The sequence below is a fragment of the Octodon degus genome, unplaced genomic scaffold (genome assembly GCF_000260255.1).
Source record: "Octodon degus isolate 3935 unplaced genomic scaffold, OctDeg1.0 scaffold00070, whole genome shotgun sequence".
In the NCBI taxonomy this organism is placed as follows: Eukaryota; Metazoa; Chordata; class Mammalia; order Rodentia; family Octodontidae; genus Octodon; species Octodon degus.
The window spans coordinates 8886511-8912271 of record NW_004524646.1 but is presented as its reverse complement, the minus strand read 5'-3'; the positions used below and the strand labels follow the sequence as shown (position 1 = coordinate 8912271).

General features: G+C 39.9%; 1 long non-coding RNA gene across 1 annotated transcript in view; it reads right to left on the bottom strand.

Annotated features, from left to right (window-relative positions):
* LOC111817788 overlaps positions 1 to 25761 on the bottom strand; it is a 42526-nt gene that overhangs the window by 16551 nt on the left and 214 nt on the right. The gene's annotated exons all lie outside the window — the stretch shown is intronic.

Genomic DNA, 25761 nt, shown 5'->3' with positions numbered 1-25761 from the left:
AGGAAATCCTCTTACCTTTTCAAAACCAATCTACAAACCACCTGCACGCACCCACTTCAAGCCAACTGAGGGTCCAATCCAGCTTCCTTGGCTCCTGTCACAATGTAAAGAAGCCGTCCTCCTATCACACATCAAGTCCTTCACGCTCACCTTATCCTCTGTCCCCTCCAATCTTCTCGTCTTACTATTAATCGATCATCTGTCACGTGCTCAAGCGTTTCCCCACACTGCAACCTCCCAAGCAGCTTTCCAATAGCCTCATGGCTTTCCTATTCAAAAATAAAGTTTTTAAACTCCCCTCTACTAGCGTCCTTTCTTCTCCTTTCAGTGTCAAATATTTCAATAGCCACCTGTACTTACCAACACCTCCTCTCTTCTCACTCAGCTTACTCCTCCTGGACTCCACCCTCACAACTTCCCTCAACAGCTCTTGCTAAGATCAGCAGTGACCTCCACAGCACAAAGCCCAGCTAACATTTTCAATCACCTCTCATTTACCTGCTCAGCAGCACTCAACACTGCTGCTTATTCTGTCTTGAAACGTTTTCTTCCTTTCACTTTCATAATACAACACTATACTGATTTCATTCTACCACTTAGGCCACTCACAGTTCTAGATAGCAGCAATCTGGAGGTACAACAATGGTAACAGCTCATTCTTTCAAGGAGCTTGATAGAGACTTCCAGGGTGGTGCCATGTTTAAAAAGCAAATACATTTCTGGTGGTTACACCAAAATAGACACTTCATGAGAACAAATTATTTTTTGAAAAATATTCTGTTAAGTAAAATTAAGATCCTTGGAAATTAAAACAGAGGCATATACTGAAAACAGAACTGACTTTATATGTTCATTCCTTTAAGCTATCTCAAAAAATATGCTTATAATCTCCAACAGAGATATGTACCCGCTGGTGATCAAAACAGTACTCTTAACACCAGCCACATGTCTATTAAAGGATGAACAGATAAAAGATGGACACTTATACACAATGGCATATCAGTCGGCCTTAAAAGGAAGGAGACTTACAGCACACGCTACAACATGGATGAACCTTGAGGACATCATGCTAAATGAAATAAGCCAGTCACAAAAAGATAAATACTGCAGGAGTCCACTTAAAGGAGGTACATAACATAGTAAAATTCATAGAGGCACAAAATAGTAGTTGCTATTAGCTAGAGAGAGAAGGGAAAGGAGTTATTTAATGATACAAAGTTTCAAGTTCACAAGATGCAAAGTTCTAGAGATCTGCTTTCCAATGTGAGTACACTTAACGTTACTGAACTGTACGCTTAAAAATTATCACAATACAAAACAAAACAAAGTTTCTAGACACAATAGGTAAAATAAATTAAGTTGAACAAAATAATCACCAATCTTCTATGACTACTCACTTTTAACCTCCACATATAATTAGAAAAGCATTCAAGTGATATCTTTCAAAGATGCTAATTACATAATTCTACAAGTTATCATGGTAATAAACATTAACTGTGAATCTGGTGAATTTATAAAGACTAACAATGTCATAGTTCATCCATTTACTCTACAAATACTTATTCATAGTCTCTCCTGTGCCAAGTACTAAAAATGTCCTACTTTTGACATATTCAGCAGGAAGACAGATAATAAAAACATACCTGATATTTTAGAAAACGCACTTAATACATCTTTTTTAAAAAGTAAAGCAGATAAATGGGAACAGAAGAAGGGTGCACAGAGACGCCGAAGGCGGCTTCCCAAAGTAGAGAGGAGGCGTGGTCGGCCCTTCCGGAGTCAGGAGCCACTCTGGGTGTCGGGAACACAGTGCGCCGGCAGAAGCCAGGCTGTGAGAGACCCTGCAGAAGCAGCAGGCCGGCGCCCCGAGAAGGCAGGCCGGTGTGGTGCTGGTGGGGGGAGGGGGAGCACACAGTGACAGACACTGCAGACCCCTGAAGGCCACCATCAGGCTGTGGTGAAGGGTAACCTAACTTCTACAAGGTTTTGGAACATCTATGATACTTGCATTGAATTCATAATTTTTAAACCAAAACAAACATCATACTCTAAACACCCAAGTCAAGAATTTTCCCACTGACCTATTTCTTACCGGGATTTTTACGTCTGATATTTTTTTTCTAATTTGTTTTATTAGTTAATTGTCAAAATACATTTCATCTATAAAATGAACTCTACACACTTCAATCCAAACTTTTTTTTTCTGTATTTAAGACAGGGTCTACAGGGTCACACTATGTAGATCCAACTCAGTGAGTCTCCTGTTTTCAGCCTCCCAAGCGCTGGGATTATGGGCGGGTGCAGGCGCCACCACGCCCAGTCTCAATCGCCATCTCAGCCCTGGGGGGTGGGGCAGGGCGCTGTGGCATGCTGCACTCACATCCCTGAATCCAAACTTCTAAATGCTCCTATAGTGTCTGTCATGGAAACTCACTTTAGTCCAAGTGGCTTTATGATGGATCAAATTCCACCCCTAAAAAGTAGAGGACAAGACAAAGTCCTATTCTCCTTTTGACTTAAATACTAGTAATTTGGTAGCACTATATGAGCAAATGGTGTGTAGTTTTTGACAAACAATACGAACATTTTTACTATGCTATATTCTTTTTTAAATTTAAAATAAAATACTGGGTTTCCCTGGAATGCCATGTTTTACCATGTATATACTGTCTGCTGCATTAATTCATTTGCTCAACAAATATTTATTGACAACATACTGTGCCAGGAGCCATATTAGAAGACAAAGCAGTAAACAAAGCAGAAAAAAGTCCTGCCTGCATGGAGCTTACGTATTCAGGAGAGAGAAATTTTAAAAATCAAAAGATGTCAGATGCCTAAGAGTAGTAGGAGCTGGGGTGGAGCAGGAAGGGGGTCTGTTAAACCACAGAAAGTAACATTTCAGTCAAGAAAATACAGTGAGAGCAGACAGCCATGCAGGAGCTTCTGACCAGCAGCCCACAATGAAGGAGCACATGCACAGGTGCAAAGGCGAGCACAGAGTAAGGAGGCTGCGAAGTGGGGGCGACACCGGCCAGGGCCCAGGGCAAAAGGCCACAGGGGCGGGAACACGGCCCACGCACGGGTCACGTGAGGGCCAGCGATGGAAGGTCTTGGACAGACAAGTGACATGCTCTTACTTGCATTTTAAACAGATGTCTTGGGTTGATACATAAAAACTAGACTGTGGGGAGCAAGGCAGAAACAGCTATCAGTTGTTACAATCGCACTGCTACTAGAATAAGCAACAGCTGCATCTATCTTTATTAAACAATAAGAATGTCAATTTGTGTGAAATGACTCCACTAAGTAGAGGGGTACTGAATAATCTGAGTTTTTTTTAACTTTGCACAAGCTGCCCTCCCCCTCAAAAATCAAGTGCTACGTAGAAACAACTGATATTAGTGACAGACGGCCTAGGAAGCATGCGAACCATCTCCTACTCTAAATTTTCTAAACTCTCTTTATTGCAATTTAGTTCACCAAGAAATTAAACACTTGAACCCATTTATTTCAAATACATTTATAAAATATCTCAAAAATAAGTCCAAGAATCTGTGAAAGGCTGGAACTACAACAATGAATAAAATGCAACCTCTGGCCTTAAGAACTAAACATGGTTTCACACAAAAACATCACCACACAGCCATGATTTAATATGATTCCATCAGCTTCAAGTAACGATCAATAAAAGCTCAGGTTCTGAATCTTTTGACAAAATGATTAGTTTTGTTATTACTAGTTAACAGCTATAGCTAGCTACAGAAGCAAATCCTATCAGGATTGCAGAATACAAAGAAGTGCCTCTCCCAATGGTGTAAGTCGTTAAATATCACCAGTTATGAAACTCCCGTTTCCTCCCAGAGATGAGTGCCAGGAAGTTCAGAAAATTATAAGGTCAGTTACATAAGCACCCGTCTTCCCAGGCAGTACTCGGCAACCTCGGCGGCGGCATCACTGCTTCACGCGGACTTCGGAACAGGGCAGAGCTGACCCCGCCACAGCCCTGCCCGGTGCATACTTAATGTCCTACACTGTGATGCACAGACGGGACCTCTAAGCCAGAACACCATTCTTTCTTCATCCAGTCGTTCATTTTCAGTGGAACTGCTCTGCTCTCTGCAAGTCTATCATACTTAAAAGCTCCCTCCAGCTCATTTTAGAAGTTGGATAGTTAGTGAATGAATGATTCAGGAAGAGCCATAAATAGGACTTTTTCAACCCATATCCTCAGGCTAGCATGATTCTTTTGTGTTTCAAACTTACTTGGGACTAAGAAGTAATTATATGTTTTGGTATAAATGGCTTCCTGCCAAAGTCAAAGAATATAATCAAACAAGAGATAATCGGCCAACAAGAACTCTGTCACCTCTTTTGCTAAATGACACCAGAAACAGCGTGAAAGCAACACATCTAACATACAATCCTCTCACAAGGAGCTCTTTCATCAAGTTATTAATGCATATGATTGCTGCTCCGATAACATCTGAAAAGCGAACTACAAAACCTTGAGTTTACATAGCCACTTCCTGATGACACAGAGACTCCGTCTTTTTCTTCGTTTTCTCCCCACAAGTCCTACGATTGAGTCAGACAGTAAGAATACTCAGAAGGAATAGAAGTGCACTATCAGTACCATTTGACATAAAAACCTAGAGCCAGAGCGCCAGTGAGACAGCTGAGTGGACTCAAGAGCCTGCTTTTGGCAAGTGCAGGGCTAGTCCCACATGCCACTGAGCTGGCGATCGAGTCCAGGCCTGGTGGCACAAGCCTGTAATCCCAGTGCTGGGGATGCGGAAAACAGGAGGATCACTATGAGTCGCGAGATGCAGACAGACCCTGTACCAAATACACAGATGAAAACAAAACAAAACAAAACACCTGGAGCCAGGAAAGCTAAATGACCTGCCTCTGAGTTCCTATCAGGGATCAATAAAGTATGACAAGCATTTACAGTTATGTGTACCTTTGGTAACATTAACAAAATAAGTGTCAAAATACAACACAACGAACTGGGAGAACACAGAAGTGAACCTCCAGGATAATGACTCCATAAATTCATAGATTTATTCCTAAAAAACACCAAGCTAAACTCAAACTGTGATACAATCTTTAACAGCAATTGTCACACTAGTCATGTTTTCACACCTAAGCTGGAAAGAACAAGGTGAAGACTCACGCTTCAAACTCTGAAAAATAAAGTGGATATATTCAGAGAAGGAATAGTTTTTCCTACTCACATTTCTTTTTTTACTTGTATTAGAAAAATAATTAGTATTAGACTATAAAATTGTTGGATGAATAAAGCATTTAAAGTACAGTACCAGATGTGTCATCAATTTCTGTTTCTTTAAATGATTTCCAAAAGTTCTAAGGCATGCAATAACTGCAAAACTAAATTTTAAATAAAAGCACACAGTGCATTAGTATGCTATTGCCAAACACAAACCCAAGCTACCTCCCTGCCTCAAGAAGGAAGGGTTCTGTGAAGCCTGGACACGCTCCTCACCTGACTTCTCATGCCATGGTAGGTCATCCATCCTTGGGTCCCCACAGGTCCCCCAGAACCAAGAGTGAAGAAGACCCCACAGTAACATTCAACTATTCCCCTGGAGACTGGAAACTAGAAGCTTACTGCTCTATCTAGGCAAGAAGGTCAGAAGTGAGAGAAGCAATCTACAAAGACAGGGAACATGCAACTCCTGACTCTAATCTCAAGGAAAAGAGTTTAAAGAATGTTTCCTTATATAAAACAAAAACAAACACTTCTCTAAAATTAAAAATTGTGAGCTATATGACTAAATTTTTAGATAACATCTAGCAATTCTGAAAAATTTTATCAATGTTACTTTTCATTTTTCTCTCTTACGGGGAATGGATAAAATTAAAGAGCAAATTTTCTATACTCATTACTAAATCTACATTATACCACCCAGGACCCACTAAGCAGTTTCCTGATGCATTCTGAAAGCAAAAGTTTAAATGAGGATATTCCCAAACACTGAGAAAATCAAAATGACCAGAGAATGAAAAAGTATCAGCAGCATAGCTGAATCCATTAAAAAATTCAAAGTAACAGAATCTCAGAAGAACTAAAGCTAGTCAACACAAAAACCATTAAAGCCAGATAGAAATTAATAAACAGACAAAAATGAAGTCTTCACAGAAAGAATTCAAAGACAAAAAAAATCTGCACAACATATTACAAAAGACTAATTTTTTTATTAAGAAACCTTTAAATTATAAAAAGAAAAGATAAAAGCCTAACCAAAAACTGTAAAACTGACACTAAAGTAACTGTACCTGGGTATTTATCACAGTACTGTGTGCAGTAACAAGAGACCAGAAACACTGTTAACAAACATGAGGAGGAAATTCATGATGAAATACCACAGAAAGAATATAGTAGGGCTGGGGCGATAGCTCAGCGGCTTAAGCGCCTGCCTGGCAGGCAGCAAGGTCCTGAGTTCAATCCCCAGTACCAAAAAATAAAAAATAAAATAAATAAATAAATAAATAAATAAAGGCAATTTTTTAAATGAGACAGATTCAAATACAGCAACATGGAAAAGTCTCCAAAATATATTAAGTGAAAAATACAAGAAACAGCCAAGTTTTTTAACACTTCCAGTCATAAAATAAAGAGACCTACCTATTACATATATGCTGCAGATACCTGACTACGTACGACTGGCATCCCCAAGAGGTGCACAGCCATGCATCTCCACATGTGTACAGAGCATGGTGCTAGAAGCCACATAATTCATCAGTGAAAGGATGCCTCAAAGTTGGCATCTTATTTTTACCTTTTTATACTGCTTAAAAGGATTACTCTATGCATGCATTAATTTTTCAATTAAAATGTCCTTAAAGAATTCTTCATGAATAATAAAAGAAACTGCTTGAGTGAAATGTAAAGTAACACTTTCCAATGTTCTTAGTGCACAATTTGTCAGCACTTCTGCACCATCCGGAGCAGCACAAGTCAGGCCTCACCAGTGCCCTCAGATAATGAACACTACAATCACCTATGCAGAAGAACAACCTCAACACTTCATTTCAGACGGGACTAGCCCTTCATTTCGAGGTAAAAATGAGGACAGTCTTTAAAAAATAAGAGTCTCTAGTCTTTAAAGAATGACACATCTCTGAAAGTTTAGTAACTGAAAATGAATATTGACATTAAGTTCTTTTTTTTTTTTTTTTTTTTTTAGAACCAGGGATTGAACTCAGGTCCTTGCACTTGCCAGCGAAGCGCTTATTCCACTGAGCCATCTCCCTGGCCCCAACATTAAGTTCTTACATTAATAGAGTCATTTAATTTGGCCTAGTTCATCCTAAATAAGTAAAAATATAAATGACTGAAATCTATACCAGGAAGAATCAATTAACCATTAATTATTCTCAAAGCTCTTACATACAAATGACCTAAAATATTATTTAACTAATACTGTCAGAACTAAGCATCTATGTAGCAGGCTGTGTTGGGTAAACATATTATCTCTAATTTTTACAATAACCACAAAACATTAAGTGTTACTATACAGGCTGTACATATAAGGAAACTGTGCATAAGGGAAATTAAATAATTTGTCCATGGCTTCGCCACCAGGAAGTAGCAAGGTCAAGATTCAAAAAACATGTATGGAAAGTGTAATTTTCACAAAAAGGCCTGTTGCTAATTAAGAAAGAACAGATACTGGAGTACATCATTTGCAAAACAGCAAGTCTTAAAGGTGGTAAAATATTTGCTTTAATGTCTAATAACATAAAGCATAAGTACAAATGCCAAAAAAAGTATAAAACACAAAACAGAAGCATGTTCAACACGTTGCTACAATGTATATCATACAACCTAACTCAGTTAAATACTATGATTGCAAATGATCAAAAGTAATAAAGCAAATAACTGACATAAGAGACTTCAAAGAAACATTTCTAGTTGCTTTTAAAATATGTTAGCCAGGCCCAGTGACATAGTCCCAGCTACTCAAAAGGCAGAAGCAGGCGCAGCACTTGAGCCCACAAATTTCAGGCCAGCCTGGACAATCTAGTCAGATTACAACTCAACATGTATGTGTGTACATGTGCTTCAATGTAAATACAGAGTCTGCCAAAAAATATGTACATATCAGGAAAAGAAAAACTTTCATGAATATTTTAATACTAAGTTTACTGTGATATTATGAAGTTAAGATGTTAGCTTTGGCCTCTACAATTACAAGAGGTGCTCAAGGTGGTAGCCATTAGCTCCCAGATATTTCTTAATATGGCAAACTGAAATGCATATACATTTTTTTTGTGGACTCTATACATTTGAGACAAGGTCTCAAAGTATAGTTCAGGATGGTCTTGAACTCCCTATGTAACCCAGACTGCCTCAAACTTATGGCTATGCTCCTGCCTCAGCCTCCCAAGTGCTGGGACTACAGGCATGCCCCACCACACCAAGTTTTGGACTCTGCGTATTGATTAAAAGCAGTTTACGAACTTAATGTGAAAAACCATTGCCAAGATACTAAGAGCTGGCCGGGGAGATGGCTCAGTAGAATAAGCACTTGCCTGGCAAGCGCAAGGGCCTGAGTTCAATCCCCGGTTGTTTAAAAAAAAAAAAAAAAAAAAAAGATACTAAGAGCTAAGATAATAACATATAACAATAGTTCATTTAATGAGACAATTTTCCAGTCTCATTAACCCTAAAGATTCTGAAGTCAGATTCTTCTGCAATCTCAGCATCTAAATGATAACATTTTGTTAACATTTCTTCCTAAATGATCCAGACAAAATCAACTCCACAATCTGTTTATATGCTAAAGAAAGTATGGTGAAACATCTCAGCACTGACAGCACTGGACCACACACTCCTTGAGCCAATTTCACAGTGCTCATGACACTGTACTGCCTTAGTTGCTGTTGACACACTCGAAGCTGGAAGCCAAGTATTCTATCTTACCTTGGCATCACCTAAGTCTCATCTGTCATTTGACGGGAAACTAACAAATATGTCCTAGGTGTAAACTGACCTTTTTTTTTTTTTTTCACGGTACCGGGGATTGAACTCAGGACCCTGCACTTGCCAGGCAAGCACTTATTCTACTGAGCTATCTCCCCAGCCCACCTGCCAATTAATTCATAGTCCAGGTCTACCTCCTGAGCTCCGACAAGAACCAACTTCTCCATAATTTTTTTTCCTCACCAGTAAAATTAGAAGCTTGGATTAAAGTCTAAAGTAGGTATTTCACCTTGTATTAGTCAAATTTCTTGTCATTCACAATACCTCACATCCCCAATTTAAAGCAAAGGTTTAACTTGGCTCATGGCTTCAGGGTTCTTAGGCCATGGTCAGCCAGCTCCAAGGCAGGGACATCACGGCAGAAGGGCACAGCAGAGCAAAACTGCCCAGCTAACAGCAGAGAAACAGCCAGAGAAGGGACAGGTGCCAGATACAGACCTGAAGCCGCACTTGCGTGACTCAGACACCTAGATGTGTGCTCCATCCCAAAGCCACTCAAGCTGGCACTCTACCCTAGCCACCATACACACCTTCTGGTTTGTAGGGACAGCTCAGGTCATTTCTGAATCACTATGAATCACAAGAGATTGTTCCAATAACCAGCAGGTACACATGCTCTAATCTAAAGCAACCTACAACTACGTGCTGTCAGCGAAAGTTTTTAGGAGAATGAAAAATGCCTAGAGAAGTCTTTTAACCCTCTTGCTTATTACACAATACACATTCTGACTAAGATGGAAGAAAAAGGAAAAAATGTTTTGTATTATAAACAAATCAAATTGAACATTAAAAGGTTAATGAACCCAGTAAGAAAGAAAAGACCAATTTGGGGGCAGGGGAAGATAGCTCAGCAGTCTAAGCGCCTCCCTGGCAAGCACAACAACTCAGGTTCAGTCCCCAGTACTGTATGCTGTGCTGGCTTGCGCCATACTGAGTCAGCCACAGAAACCGGGCATGGAGGCACAAGCCTGTAATCCCAGTACTGGGGAGGCTGAGAAAGGAGGATCACTAGACTCTGAGCTGCATAGTGAGAGCCTATACCAAATAAATAAATTAAAAAGATTAAAAAATAAAAAGGCCCAATTTTAATAATGGGCAAAGGATTTTTAACAGACTTTTCTCCAACACTGATAAGCAAATAATAAGCACACAAAAAGATGTCCAATATCATGAGTCATCAGGGAAATTTAAATAAAAAACATGAGCTATCCCTTCACAATCACAGAGATGGTATCAACAAAAAGACAGTAGCAAGGATTACTGGGTTTTGAGGAGATCTCAAAAAGATACATTGCAAAGTGAGAATGTAAAATGGTGTAGCCGCTTTGCAAAATGCTTCAATAGTTTCTAAAAGACTTAAAGATAGCGTTACCTAGATATACACTCAGAAGAAATGGGAACAATACATCCATACAACAACTTGTATTGTAGTAGCCTTATTCAAAATAGCCAAAAAGAAGCAACCCAAATATCTTTCAACTGATGGGCAGATAAATATGGTATACTCATATGGTAGATTACTCAGCAATAAAACAAAAAAGTATTATTACATGCTACAACATGGATAAACCTTGAAAAAATGGTAAATGATAAGTGAAACAATCACAAAAGACCGCTAAGTAAAGGATTACAATAGGGGCCAGGGAGATGGCTCAGTACAATAAGCGCTTGCCTGGCAAGCCCAAGGACCTGGCAATCCCCGGTTCCACCAAAAAAAAAAGGAGTACAATGATGTAAAACTTCCAGAACAGATGAAGACAAAATGCAGATTACTATATTCTTAGGGATGGGAAACAGAAAAAATGGAGAGACTGGATAGGGGTTTCTTTTAGCATTCATGAACATATTCTAAATTTTCATTATGGTTATGGTTGGAGTCCTGTGGATACACTAAAAACTACTGAACTATATATAACCTCTAATGAGTAAGTTGTACGATACTAATTACAGTTCAAATTTCTTTCAAAAGTTAGTAAAAAAGATGTGATATCAAGGATAACAAAGAGATGCCAGCTATATTAGATTACATCATTCTGTGAAAACTAATCTAGATGCTATGAAAGAAGCAGCTCATTAAGCTCATTAAGCGCCCAGAGCAGCGCATTAAGAACAGAAAAGAGCCAGGCCTCGTGGAGCACGCCTGTAATCCCAGCACTCAGGAGGATGAGACAGGGGAATCACTGTGAGGTCAAGACCAGCCTGGGCTACAAAGTGAGTTCAAGGCCAGCCTGAACTACACAGTGAGACCCTGTTTCAAAAAGATCAAAAAAAAAAAGAACACAAAGGTATGAGCAAATGGAAGATCTTCTCTTATGCCATCTAAGTGTGGTTCCTGACATGTACAAGCACAATATGCAAACCTCTTACAGGGACTTGGAAGGTATGCCACTGTCCAGGAGAAAATGTGCAAGGGGGGGAGGGAGGATCTGTTAAGACTAGAGCTCACTTATCACGAATGGCTTCTGTTAACTCACAAATTCCACACCATGTCTATAGTTCGCATAAAAGTTCAAGTCGAAGTCAGAAAGTACAGGAAGCGACAAGTATAACGAACACAGCACAGATGACTTTCAAAAGTGGAACTGATGTCTTAAACCACAAATTACTAAAACAAAATGGCAAGGGACAGAATACACACACCAATAATATCAAAAGAATGTGTATGAGCAAAGATTTGCCAACATGCTCAAGAACGCTTTCAACAGCCACTTTGGTAAGGAATTGGATGCCACACTCATACAAAGCTGGGAGATGTCATCAGTACACTAAAGAACACACTTCAGGCACAAGATTCTAAAAGACTCAATAAAACTCTAAACTGAGTGGAATGACCTAGCAAACCATAGCCAGAAGGAAACCAAAAAAGATTTCATTCAAATTCTTCAGTTTACAGAGGCCAGAAGCATTCATTAACATGCTTAAGTTCCAAGAGCTCCTCAAAGGTAATTTCAGGCTCAGAATACAGAAGTCCTAACTCCCAGGCTGGGACCACCCGACCCAATGGTATCTGCTGGTACTTGCACAAGTAAATGTACGGTGGAAAATTTCAATTTCTAGAGACTTAAGACCTACTTGTGAAAAGCAAACTAAGAGTTACTGAAGATGATTAAGAATATCTTCATGATTATGAGGTAGCAAAAACTTCTTAAACACAACAAAAAAAGAACAAAGAAAAAAGATTGATAATGATATATCGACAAATACATCACTACAAGGAATTGATTAAAATTTAGAATTTCAATTCCTCAAAAACATATTATAAGAAAATGGCATGCCACATCGAAGAAATCTTTACAACTCATATATTCAACAGGTCAATCCAGAACATATAAAAACTCCAACCTTTCAGTAAGAAAAAGGACAACCCAACTTATTAAGTGGGCAGACAAACATTTTCCAACGGAAGCTATCTAATAACAAGCATATAAAACAAGACATTCAATAGTCATCAGCAAATGCCAATGAAAAGCACAATGAAATCTTCCATGCAACCAATGAAATGTTTTTTAAGAAGTTTCTAGCTGACAGTATCAAGCTAAAGAGCAACTGGGACCCTTCTATGTTGGCAGAAATATACTGGTACACCTACTCTGGAAAACTATTTGGCAACCTCTACTAATAATTATTAAAGCTAAAGAGAGATATACACTATGGTCAGCCACTCTACTCTCAACTATTATTAGTGTATGTGTATCAAAACATATGAACAATGATTATAGTATTATTTACAATTACCCCAAAGAATAAGCAATAATCATCTACAATAGAACAGGCAATTTTTGGTATACAATTTGTTGTGGTTTTTGTTCTGGTACTTTTTGTAGTTTTAAAAGACAGTCACAAATTCTTCAACACATCATCCAGAAAGATAAGAGAGCTATGTTCCCTTCCCTTGAATTCAGGCAGGCTTGTGTTCATTTCAACCCTGCGACTTCCAAAGCTAAGTCCCTCTTAGGAGATTCCTCCAGGAACTCAGCTGACATGCTGTGAGGTCAAGGTCTCATGAACCCACCTGAAGAGCAGGACACACCAGTAAGGTAATGAGCAGGAGGGCAAAAGAGTCTCTATTGTGCTATACCAATCACAGAAGAGCAGTGACAATCTAGCTCCACAAAACTCCTGACTCGAGGAATCACGAACATGATAAAACGCTCATCATTCTTCATCACTAAATTTGTTGTGTATTATGCAGTAATAACCAAAACTAGTGTGTTCTGCTGTAACGACACAAAGTATAGAGCTTTAAAATTATTAGCTTTACATTTTAACAGCTTCATGCAACAACATGGGTAAATCTCAGCCACAGAGTTGAATAAAAGACACCTGACACAAAAGTAGGATTATAGGGTGCATTACTCTACACATGAGTTCAAAACCAGGCAAACTTAATTGGTAGTTATAGGAAGTCAAAATAATGGTTACTCTGAGTGAGAGTAATTACTGGAAAGCAAACACAGAACACTAGAATAATCAATGTCTTGAGTTGGGTGGTGGTTACCATAGTATTGCACTTTATTAAAGAAAAATCATTGAGCTAGATAAAATTTGTGCATTTTCGTTATACTTGAAATTTTTCTAAATTAGTAGAATGTAGTACCCACTTAGATACAAAGAATGAGAAATAAAATATGACTTCAAGTTCTCAGATGTGATTGACAGATAATGCATTAATTCAACAGCTGAACCATTGGCAAATAAAAACAAGCAGCAGCAACCATGTCCTATTCATTTTGAACTTAAGTATCTACCACATAGTACTAGCGCAGTCACTCCAGTTTCCAAGATACCCTTCTCATTTTCATCCTACCTCCAGGGTCACCCCAATTCTTGACTCCTTCCTGCCCAGCTGCCTCTTACTATCAGGACTCTAAGGCTTCCATTCTCAATCCTCTTTTCAATCTGCACGCCCACATGCACACATTCACACACACTTCCATGAATATATAATCTTATACTCTATATTTCTAATCTCAGTGACCGTAATTATCACATACCTATTCCTTTAAGATAGAACCTTCCAATTTAACCAAGAACTAGGATTCCAAAATATCTTAAAAAGCAGAACTAAATCAAATTGAAAGAAACTTAACAGGATTAATATAAGCTCCCACAGCTGCAGTCAAAAGACAGGTTAGACAGATAAAGGGATTCTACTCAGCTCTAGGCTCACTGTAATGTGCTCATGAAAAGAATGAAGCTGAGCTGGGGATGTAACTCAGTAGTAGAGCATTTGCCTAGCACATGCAAGGTCCTGGGTTTGAGCCCCAACATTGCTAAATAAAACTAATATTAATAAAAACAGTATACAGAAAAAAACATAATATTTTTCTCTATACTAACAGAAGACAACAGCTGTATCTAGAACAAAAATTAAATTCTAGTTTTTACTTAGCAAGTCTTTTCTGGAATACTGCATTCAACTCTAAGCACTACAGTTTTAAAATGGACATTTAAAAAAAAAAAAAAAAAGAAAGAAAAGAAAAGCCACCAATGTGATGCACTAATGTGAAGCCTGGCCACACATAAGGAACAGATGATGAACTGAAGGTGTTGCAACTCAAAAAGACTGAGAACACTGGATGAAGCTGTTGGTACGTATTTTAAAGGACAGGATGTGGGAAAAAAACTCACCTTGTTCTCTATGTCTCCAGAAGACAGAACCAGGTAAAAGCAACAAGAAAACATATTTCTATTTATAATAAAAAAACTTTCTCACAGTCAAAATTCTTTAATAAAACAGAGTATAGCTGGTCTACAGAGTAGATTCTCAAGTGGTGATGATACCCCCCCTGCCCAACAACTAACCATCCCACAGTGCAGAGAGCCATCCCCAATAACAGCAAATGACCAGTCTAAAACATCAACAGTTCCAGGAATGAGAAACTCTGCCTGAATACAGTGAGTTCTCTGTCACTAGACATCAACGTCTGCACAGTACCCAAAAACATGACTTTCAAAGGTGGACAACAATGAATTCAAAAAAGAAAAAAGTATTGCTTTAGATAACTTTCCATGAAAATAACTACCATCAGGCACATTGAAGTAATAATGATGACAAACATTCACTGAACATTAACCAGGGGATAGACATTAAGTAGTTCATGTACACGTTTCGGTTAATTTTCACAACAACCCTATAAAATAGGCTTTATTTTATCTTGATTTGATGTTAAACTAGGCTGCACTAAAGTCATCTACCTAACTCTAGTGTTATTGGCCTGTGTCACATACAATATATAAGTATCATTGCAAAATACATAAATATTAAATGATTTCCAAAGGTTTCATACTCTAGAAAACAAATGAAGAATCAAGACAATGTCTAAACAGGTTTACGCTCAGTTGCAAACCCAGTTTGCTAGAAGGAAGTATTATTTGAAGTAGTCCAGCAATGAAGGAGAGAACAATTATCCTGATTGTCCCAATTGCCTACTTTTCTTAGAGCCAAGAAGCTCTTATATACCCACGGAATCTCAGTCAGAGCTGGGATTAATGATGACATCCCTTTATCCACAGGCGTGAAAGCTCAGGATGGACAGACGTTTGAACATCCCCGACTGGGAATCCTGCCCTTAACAAATACACTAGATGCAGATACATGGTTTCTTGGCTGCCTCTACTCACACCCATCTGTCAAGATGGCAGTGTGCCTGCTCACATGTTGGTCAAACTGTCACTAGGGCATAGGTGCCAAGCAATGATAGTTTTAAATGGGCAGCTTGCATAGCACTGTAAGAGCTTGTGCTCTTCTGTATGAAAAAAATTCTCTGCGATAGTACTGAAGGGCTACAATCACAAGTGAAACATTCTTGATCTCAACACTTAAGTACAAAAAAGATCTTGACTAATAAAAAAGAATCCACTAAGGAAGTGAAATAGCAAGCGAATAGTCACAATAAAGCACCGCACACCCCTAGTCTTTCATTAATACATGTCACTGGCTTCTTAGTAAAAGCCTCTTGTCAATCCGTCACCACTGATTTTTTAAAATAGGATGCCTTTTTTTTCCATATTCTAAATGAAACAGAAAAAGTGAATTGATTTCTAATAGTCTGATATTATATAAGTTCCATTTAGTGGCTAGTCACATACGACGGAAGTCAGCTCAGTGTGGTGGACTGTACCTGTAATCATAGCACTTGGGTGGCTACAGCACAATTTATGGAGACTTGGCCTCAAAATAAAAAATAAAAAGGACTGAGGACATAGCTCAGTGTGAAAGCACTGGCTTTGATCCCTGGTACCACACACACACACACACACACACACACACACACACAGAGTCTAATCTATAGCCAAGATAATCTTTTAAATGCATACAAAAAACAAATGAGATTCCCACAATGCACAGGTAAAAATTATATTTTATATTGAAAAGAAATCAAGAACTGAAGTGAGTGATTTAAAAAGAGAGAAAGAACAGAAACCAAATGCTTTAAGTGACATCAAAAGACTAGCACTCGAGGACTGAACCACGAGACTGTCACCTGTCATTCTCCCCCACACTATAAACCAAATGCTCCTAAACAACAGCTAGGTTATTTTTCTACCCTTAAAAGACCATTTGAAATACTGGCATAACATCATCTAAATGTCTTTATCACCTGGGACTTCCTCCCTAAGAGTAAAAACCCTAGTAGTACAATTTCAGCCATTCATTCTCAACTCGGTCCTCAGTGATCCTGAACAATAGCCGGCCATTACTGTTCTCTGAATAGCTAGTTCTTCACATACAAATATCATAACTACTGCCTAAAGAACCCAAGGCGCTTCTCTGCCTGGATTCTAACTTTTCTTCACTGGATAACTTGTTAACTCTGTTTTTATTTCAGTTGATTAACTCATGGACCTTTCCTCAGGCTTCATAAGAAACGTCACCCACATCCACAATGAAATGACTACCTTGACCACACGTCCAACTCACTGAAGGCAGCACCACTAGGAAGGAGTCTGAGAGTACAATGGCGTTCTCGGCATCCACCACAATGGCAGTGGCAAATCTAACATGCACCGTCACCCGCTGCTGAATTTCAGATGACCAGTCCTCAAAGGCCGAGTCTGTAAAGCCTTCATCAGTGGCCGGTGGTACTACTGGGAGGAGATGGAACCATGGAGGTGAGATACAATGGAAGGTTAGGTCACGGTGGTGTGCCCTTCAGGGTACGTTGGGGTTCCAGCTCCTTAACCCCTTTGCTTCCTTGAAGCCTGCTGAGCAGCTTCTTCCATCGCATACTCCTGCCACAATGCAGCGCTCAGCACAAGCCCACAGTAACAGGGCCAAATCACCCTAAAAGAAATCTCTGAAACAAGCCAAAATTTTGCTCCTTATAAGGTGATTATCTCAGGTACTCTGTCATAGCGACAGAAAGCTAACACAGCTTTCTAGAAATCCTACAGAATTTTTTGAAATGACATCTTTTTTAGCTTTCTGATAGACATCTGTAAAACACTAGGTGGGTATGGCAAGGGTCACAGTTACATTCTGTTCTTCCCACACACCTATCACTGCCATTCAAGGCCCTACAACAACCTCTCTTGATTCTCACGTCCACCACATCCTTATGCTGCCCAGGACCATACAGTACCTTCCTAGTTGCCAACAAAATTGGCTATAAACTCTTCCATCTAGCCAGCTGTTTCTATACTCATGAACTAATTATCCCCTCTCCTTTCCCCTTCCCTCAAATGTCTCCCAGTTGGTTCCCACTGATTTTCTCTAGGATGTCTTTGCTTATGCTGTTTTCTAAAACACTTAACATTTTTTCCAACCCAGCCATGTCATACCTTTATAAATCCATATTCAAATTAACTTAGTGCTGATTCATTTCTCCCTGACTTCATTCTGGTACTCATTTCACAGTATATGACCCATCAATTTTTTTCAACAGATTTAGGACAGGGGCTAGGGAGATGGCTCAGTAAAATAAGTGCTTTCCTGGCAAGCGCAAGGGCCTGAGTTCAATCTCTGGTTCTGGGGGGAAAAAAAATTAAGACAATTTTTTTTTTTTTTTAATGTATTTGGTACAGGTTCTCACTATGCAGCTCAGACTCATAATGATCTTCCTGTTTCAGCCTCCCCAGTACTGGGATTGCAGGCATGTGCCACCATGCCTGGTCTTGGTGGCTGGGTTTGGCATGCACCAGGGATCTGGGATCAAACTCGGATCCTTCACGTTGCCTAGGCAGGCACTTAGACCACTGACCCCAGGGGGGAAAAAAAAATTTTTTTTTTTCAAAGAGTAGTCTTTTCAACAATTTTGGAAAGCAAAAGGCAAACCAAGATCTAAATCTTGGATCCCATTCAAAAATTAACCTAGGATGGATCAGACAGAAACATAAAACATAAAATTATAAAATACTTAGAAGAGCCAACATTTTGGCCCCAGCCTTTCAAGGCCGGTGAAGACTCAGGGCATAGGAGAACTTGTACTGTAACATCATGTAACTCAGTTGTGTCCCAAATTTTCTGATCAAGGAGATTATGGGGCCAAAGAGGAAAGTGATCAGTGATGTAGAGTGTGCCTAAGGAGAGTCATATGGAGAGAAAACATTCTCTCAGTCTTTCACAGAGAACACAATGGTCAAGCAATGGCCGTGACTCATCCACATGGGTGACACTGACAAAGGATCTACAAACTGCGGTACAGGGTATCAGGCTAAATCCTGAGGGGATCTGACTGACCTTGGCAGATATAGAAGTTACATTTCTTGTTATATAGTTTTGCTTTATCTTGGTCTTAACCATTCAGCAGAAAAGTATAAAAACAAGGTATATAAAGTAAAGCCTGGGGGCTGGAGAGATGGCTCAGTGGTCTAAAGCACCTACTTAGAACAAGTTCAGCGAAGCACAGGGACCACGGTTCAATCCCCCAGCACCACATGCCAGCCAGCCCGCCCCCTGGTGGGCTGAGCTGGCCACACACACATACACACCTCTCTCTCTCTCTCTCTCTCTAATAAATAAAAAAAAAAAATTTAAAAAAAAAAAAAAAAGTAAAGCCTTATTAATATGCTGAGCTGCAAAAGGCTCAAATCAACAACTTCTGACATTGCCAGTCTTACGGAAAACCCACTACTATTATGGACTACTGGACTATATTGGACTATTATGCTAAATTCACCCACCTATAATATTTAAATGACAATGGAATACCTTTCTGACAAAACTAAACCAAAAAAGGGGATACAAATGAACCATTTTGTATCTGTATATTCAAAATTGCTACAAAAGATATACAGCTACATTCTCTTAATTCAATGAATAGAAATATTTGTTCTAATAGTGTTTGTGGACAGGATATCATGTCTGCATTTTTTACAATGAATAACCACTAAGACAACAATATGCAATGTATTAATTATTGAAACTGTCCTACTAATCTGTTTTGAAACTTTCTCACTGTTATTTCCCAATAAAATAAAAAATAAAGAATAAAATAAAAAAATTAGCTGACAGCTATTGTATGGCAAAAAAAAATAAATACTGAGAAGAAAACAAGAGTACATCTTCTTGACCTAACATTAGACAGAGAACTGAGATAAACAGGACTTGATCAAAGTGAAAAACTTTTGTGCTGAGAAAAACACTGTACGATGAATCAAAAGATAAGCTGAGAGAATATATTTACAAGTCATGTATTTGGCAAAAGCCTACCCAGAACATACAAAGAAAGCTTTAAACTCAGTAGTAATAAAACAATTCATGGTTCTAGGTACCAAGAAAGAAAAAAAAAAAAAAAAAAAAAACCAACTATCAAATGGACAAGACTTGAATAGATTAGTCATCAAAGAAGGTATGAACAGCAAATAAGCACATAAAACAATCATAAAAAGATCAGAGAAAGTGCAGCCATTAGAGAAGACCAAGGGAAAGCTACAGCTAGCCCTACACACACACACACACACACACACACACACACACACACAAAACCCACAAGCAATATTGGAAGCACCAGTGAGGGAAAACTGACTCTCTGATCCAGTGAGGACAGGTGAGTACAATGGTGGAGCTATGCTGGAAAAGTGTGGCACTTTCTCATTAAGCATACATTTCCCATACAACCAAACAGTTGTACTCCTGGGCATTTATCCTAGAAAAATGAAAACACACATTCACACAAAAACCTGCACATGAAAGCTCATGGTAGCTTTGTTTAGAATCACTCAAAATTAAATATAACCCACATCCCCTTCAATAAATAAATGGTTAGCTAGAATGTGGCAAAGCCAGATAAAGGACAGGCATAAAGTAACTACTAAAACTTGGAAAACGACACTGACAGTACAATCATTAGTAATTAAACCTGCTCAAATTTCAGTTTTTAGATTCTTTTTGTGTGTTTGTATGATACTATGACATTTTATTCTAGGTACACGTTCATGTAGCCAAAATCAGCACACAGAATTATTGCAGCGTCCCAAAGAAATCCAACCCTGTGGAGCAATCAAAGGCCTGATCTATGTCTGTGTCACGCTGCCTTTCCAGCAGGGCTTTGTGAATGGACGGTCAGTAGCCAGTCAGGGCAGACACCTGCGGATAAGCTCCCCTACGACAAGGGCAGGGTGCGCTCCTGGAGGACCGCCAGGGCACCTTCCAAATTGTTTTGGTCTTAGCTAAGGACCTAGGAGAAAAGGAAAAGGAAACACAAAATCACTAAGCCACTCTGACTCATTCTTCTTAAAAAGACCTAAGCCAAGCTTATAAGTAAGACTAAGCACCGCCCAGGGCCTTGTCTCCCGTCACTTCCCCTCTCCCCGCCTGCAATTACCAACTCCAACTGAGCGTGCTCCAGAAGGCGCTACCTTCAGTACGAAGCGTCTTCTCTAGATAAGCATGTACTATGTTCTCCTAAGAAAAGCCCCTTGCTTTCTCTATACATGGTGAGCCCTGCCTTACAAATTAATGTGTGTTCTCCTGACTTGCTGCAAACAGTAAATCTCTCCACCTCTCTATCTACTGGCTGGCTGTGTTTACTGGCCTTGCATTCACCAAGACGCAAACTCATTGCATTTGAGTACAGAGAAGCATATACCCTTTAGAGATTGACTTTTCAACTCAATCCAAAGCCCATAAAAATCCACCTAAATGGCAGCATCTACCAATACATGATTCCTTTTGGTTCACAAGTGGTGTTGCCTGGGTGGCCATACAATTTATTTGACTATTCACTCATGAAAGGTACGTGTGCTGTTTGGTTTGTGGCTGGTATAAATAAAGCATCCTCATACAGGTTTTTGTATATGTGCCACTTTTTATTTCTCAAGGATAAATGCAAGGAAACAAATCCTAGGTCACAGGTACACACACGTGTAACTTTTTATAAAACTGCCAAACTATTTTCCAAAATAGTGAACCCTGTATATTTTACATTTCCATTAAAAGCAGTAGAGAGACTACAAACTTGTCACAACTTCTAAAATATTTTCTGTAAGCCTGAAAATGCAGATTAAGTTCCTTAAATACTGTAACTTATAATTATACATAATCTATATGTCAAAAACTGCTGGCATAGAGTTAAGTATAAAAAGACATACTGAGAGTTTGTCTTCTTCCAGACCGTCTTTAGAAACTATCATTTAGTATTGTGAAATGTGATCACAATACCTCAGTATAAGCATCATCAAAACACATTTGTCTACCTGGTACCGGATAAAACTATTTGAGAGAAACAACCTAAATTAAAGCTGTAGTCATCTTGGTATAAGATTTATAACATCACGGGTTTGTTGTTGTTAGAACTGACAGTTATATAATACAGTCTGTTTTGGGTACTAAAGCAAGGAGCTAAGTCTAGAGCAGAGGTATCTGTTCATACACAAGTAGCAACTAGACCGCCCATCCACAAAGAGAAAATTAATGCGCAGAAAGAAATCAGAAGGCCCCAAAATGAACGGTGGGGCACACCTGCAATCCCAGGCTGGGGCGCTGAGGCAGGAAGATCACCAAGTTCAAGGCCAGTGTAGACTACCTAGCAAATTGAAAATCAGTGTAAACTACAAAGCAAGACCCACTTTTTAAAAAAGAAAAAAGGAAAAATTACGTATCTCCTTCCAGTATAAATATATTTACTTTAAAAGTATAACAAAATTTTCAAATGTCAAGCTTAATTACTCTGCAACTTAATTAAACGATTTCCATCAAAGGTGTCTCTCACTTACTGTAGAAGGCAACTGAAAAATATGTTAGTATAGCAATACATTTTATTTTTATATTCATGCTAAATACCTGCCAGTGTATAAAAGTGTCTATCTTAGCTTTTAAATTTTGGAGGCCTGGTACCCATCCTTTGGGCCAGAAATCCAAGAAGAACCGTGAGTTTCTGCAAACACCCACCAAAATCCAGACAGTCACATCCCACCTAATGATACATCTGTGAGCAACTGTCACATGCCAGCTAACAGCGGACCGCACAGAAGACTGCACAGACAAAGTGGAGCGATACGATTTTACTACCTAGTGACGAGGTAGCAGTCGGGGAGGCACATGCTATGATGCTCACACACTGCCTAACAACTTATCTCTCATTTCTCTGAGCATGCCTATAAATGACGCACAACTATTACCTGAATACTAAATAAAACTATTTGCAACAAATTTTTCCTAGTTAACAAAGACACAGTAGCTAATAAAATTTTTAATAAACTTCCTGAAGAACATTAGTAAAGGGGCTGGAGAGATGGCTCAGTGGTCTAAAGCACCTATTTGGAACAAGCTTGGAAAAGCCCAGGGACCGCGGTTCAATCCCCCAGCACCACATGCCAGCCAGCCGCGCCCCCTGGTGGGCTGAGCTGGCCACACACACACACACACACACACACACAATAAATAAATGTTAAAAAAAATTTAAAAAAAAAAAGAACATTAGTAAAGGTTTTTTGTCATGAATATTTAATACTGAACATTAAAATGTAACACCTAATACGGAGGGCGCACAGCTCATACCTCTCTAGACTCTTGGGAGCTTTTCTACCATGACTGTCACATACAGCAAGGAAACGCAGGAGTCCAAGTGCAAAGATTTAAGACAACACTGGGAGAAACAAAGCAAGAGTCATTGGCAAGATGCATGCAATGACTTCAGAACAGCACCCTCACAATGCGGGATGCCTAAATATCATTCGAGAGCCACGAGAATAGGGCCAGCGAGATAGATCAGCGGGCAAAGCTGACTGCTTAGGCAAGCTCAGGCCAAGCACAGGGACCGCAGTATGATTCCATGACAGGGCCAGCTCGCCACCAAAAAAAATAAAAAAGCCAAGGTTCCGCTCCTAGCTTTAAGGGGGAACACACTCCCATGGCCTTGGGCAAAAGGGCCAAACATACCCTAGAGTACAAATACATCTGTTACACTACCTGGCTAGATGCCTTGTTGGGATTCTATCATCTTTCTCTATGTTGCAGCCTTGTTAACATTTTTGTGTTTCCTACATTTCATCAATAGCGCAGTTCTGCAAGTATGACTTACACTTTGACAGAGTTCTTGTGCTCTGGGTGCTAGATAACTAAAACCAAGAAGAATATTCCCTATCAAGATAAAGCAAAGAAAATTTGCGTCAACAAAGCAATATGATAGCAAGAATAGACTTGGCACCAACACAATTCCTGGCCAACATGTACATGATTTCTGGTGAATAAAGGAGTCCATTTCTTCTCACTCTGAAAAATAACCTTGGCAAGTAAAACATCCTACCAGCCTGAAAAACGTTCTCCAGTTCTATTCAGTTACCAACCCATTCTCGAACCCACCAAGACAATTTTCAGGAAAGCCTCACTCACTCAGAGAGGCAGCATTTAACCCCCATTAGGATCCCTGCCTGATTTGTGGAGACAGGAGCATTTGCACATTTCCCTAAATTCAGCAACCATTCTTCATTTGACGTAAGGTAAATAAATATCTCAAGGCTGTTTATTTTTCAAATCGAACAGTTTTAAACTTATTTCCAAATGAAAACCCTATTCATAGTATATCTTATTAGAGATGCCTTTATGAAAACATACAGTTTTCAAAATAAAAATCTTTTTTCTTTTCTAGGCATCTGAGATATTCACTCATTATTATTCCACATTAGTGCTCAAACTTTTTTTAAAAAAAGCTGGCCTGTTTCCTTCAAAAAATTTAATTTTAGGGTCTGTCAACATTTTGAATGCATTACTGTTATTTTTAAAATACACAACGCATACTGGAATAAAACTTCGCACAAGTGTTCCACACACCCTTTCCTGGGCACTTGCTGACTTGCTACATGCCAGGCTCCATGCTTAACACGTTATTCTATTACCTCGTTTGTTTTAACAAATATCCTCCCAGAATTTTTACAGCACTGCGCCTAACAGGAAGCCGTTGCACTTTCAACTGCTATTTGAACTGGATACTAGTATTGTACTAAGATGGCAGTAATGCCTAAAACAAGTTTACTGTTACTAAATTCAACTGTGTTACTATCCTCACGCAGAATCTGATCCCCAATATTGATAACAATGCAGCGAATAGCATCTGTGCTGGCATCAACAGAAAACGCGATTAAGTGACTAGAACAGTTAAGTTACATTTCTTTCTATAGACAAACTGATAAACATGATCTTACCTACCCGGAAATGTAACTCCAATGACTCTGCCATTTTGGGCCACACAAACAACCCGCATAAAAGGCCCAGATAAACAACCCTTGCTTCCATGTCAAACTGCTGTCGCAGTATACACGAACCTCTTCCCCAAAGCATTATGCCTAGCCTGTCATAAAAAGTCAGGTGTCTTCATTATGAACTCTTACAAATAAATGCTGCCCTATATCTTTTTTTCTTTTTAATTTTATTTGTGCGTGTGTGTGTGTGTGTGTGTGGCCAGCTCAGCCCACCAGGGGGCGGGGCTGGCTGGCACGTGGTGCTGGGGGATTGAACCGCAGGCCCTGTGCTTTGCTAAGCTTGTTCTAAGTAGGTGCTTTAGACCACTGAGCCATCTCTCCAGCCCTCTTTTTTTCTTTTTACGCTAATGAATTTAACTCAACCCATGGGGAAGCCCAGCAATAAACAGCTATGTAAACATAACTAAGGAGGTTCTTCAACAGTTCCCTAAATTTAACCACCACCCTCCCAATAACAAAACTGGTATCTCCAAATTGTTCCGAGAAAGGGAGATGGGAGGCAAAGAACGAAACTATACAAAGAAAAACAGAAATGGAGACTCTGAAAGAAAAGACGTCAGCTTTTGCGTCTCCGCTCGGTGACTCTGGGGCCACTTGTCCTAACCAAACCACCTAAGAATTGCAAGGCTGGAACTGAAAGTATTTTGGCAGCAGGAAAAACGGTGTGCTGCGCAGGAACGCTGCGGCCTCAGGAAAGGGTGCCAGCGGCCGGCCCGAGGGAAAGACGAGAGGAAGCGTCAGCAGGGCCCCGACGCCGCTCCTGGCGCCCGCGCGCGTCCAGCCCGCGCGGCCTCGCGGGCCCGGGCCAGGACTGCCGCCTCGGGGCCGGCCCTTCCCGCCGGGTCTCGTCCGGGCCGCCTCCGCGGGCAGCTCGGCACCGAGCCTCACCCCATCGCTCTGGCCCACTCCGCCTGTCCCGGGAAGCCAGCCTTTCAAAACGCGCCCATGGTGGCCTCTGCGGGTAGCGGGCTGCAAGCTAGGCCCGGCTTTCGGAGGCCGCGGTCCGGCGAGGACAGCAGCGGGAGGGCCGAAGAGGGGCGCCCGCCGTCCGGCAGCCCGGGACCCGCGGCGCCCGAGCGAGGCCAGCTGCGGAGGGCACGGCCGCCCCG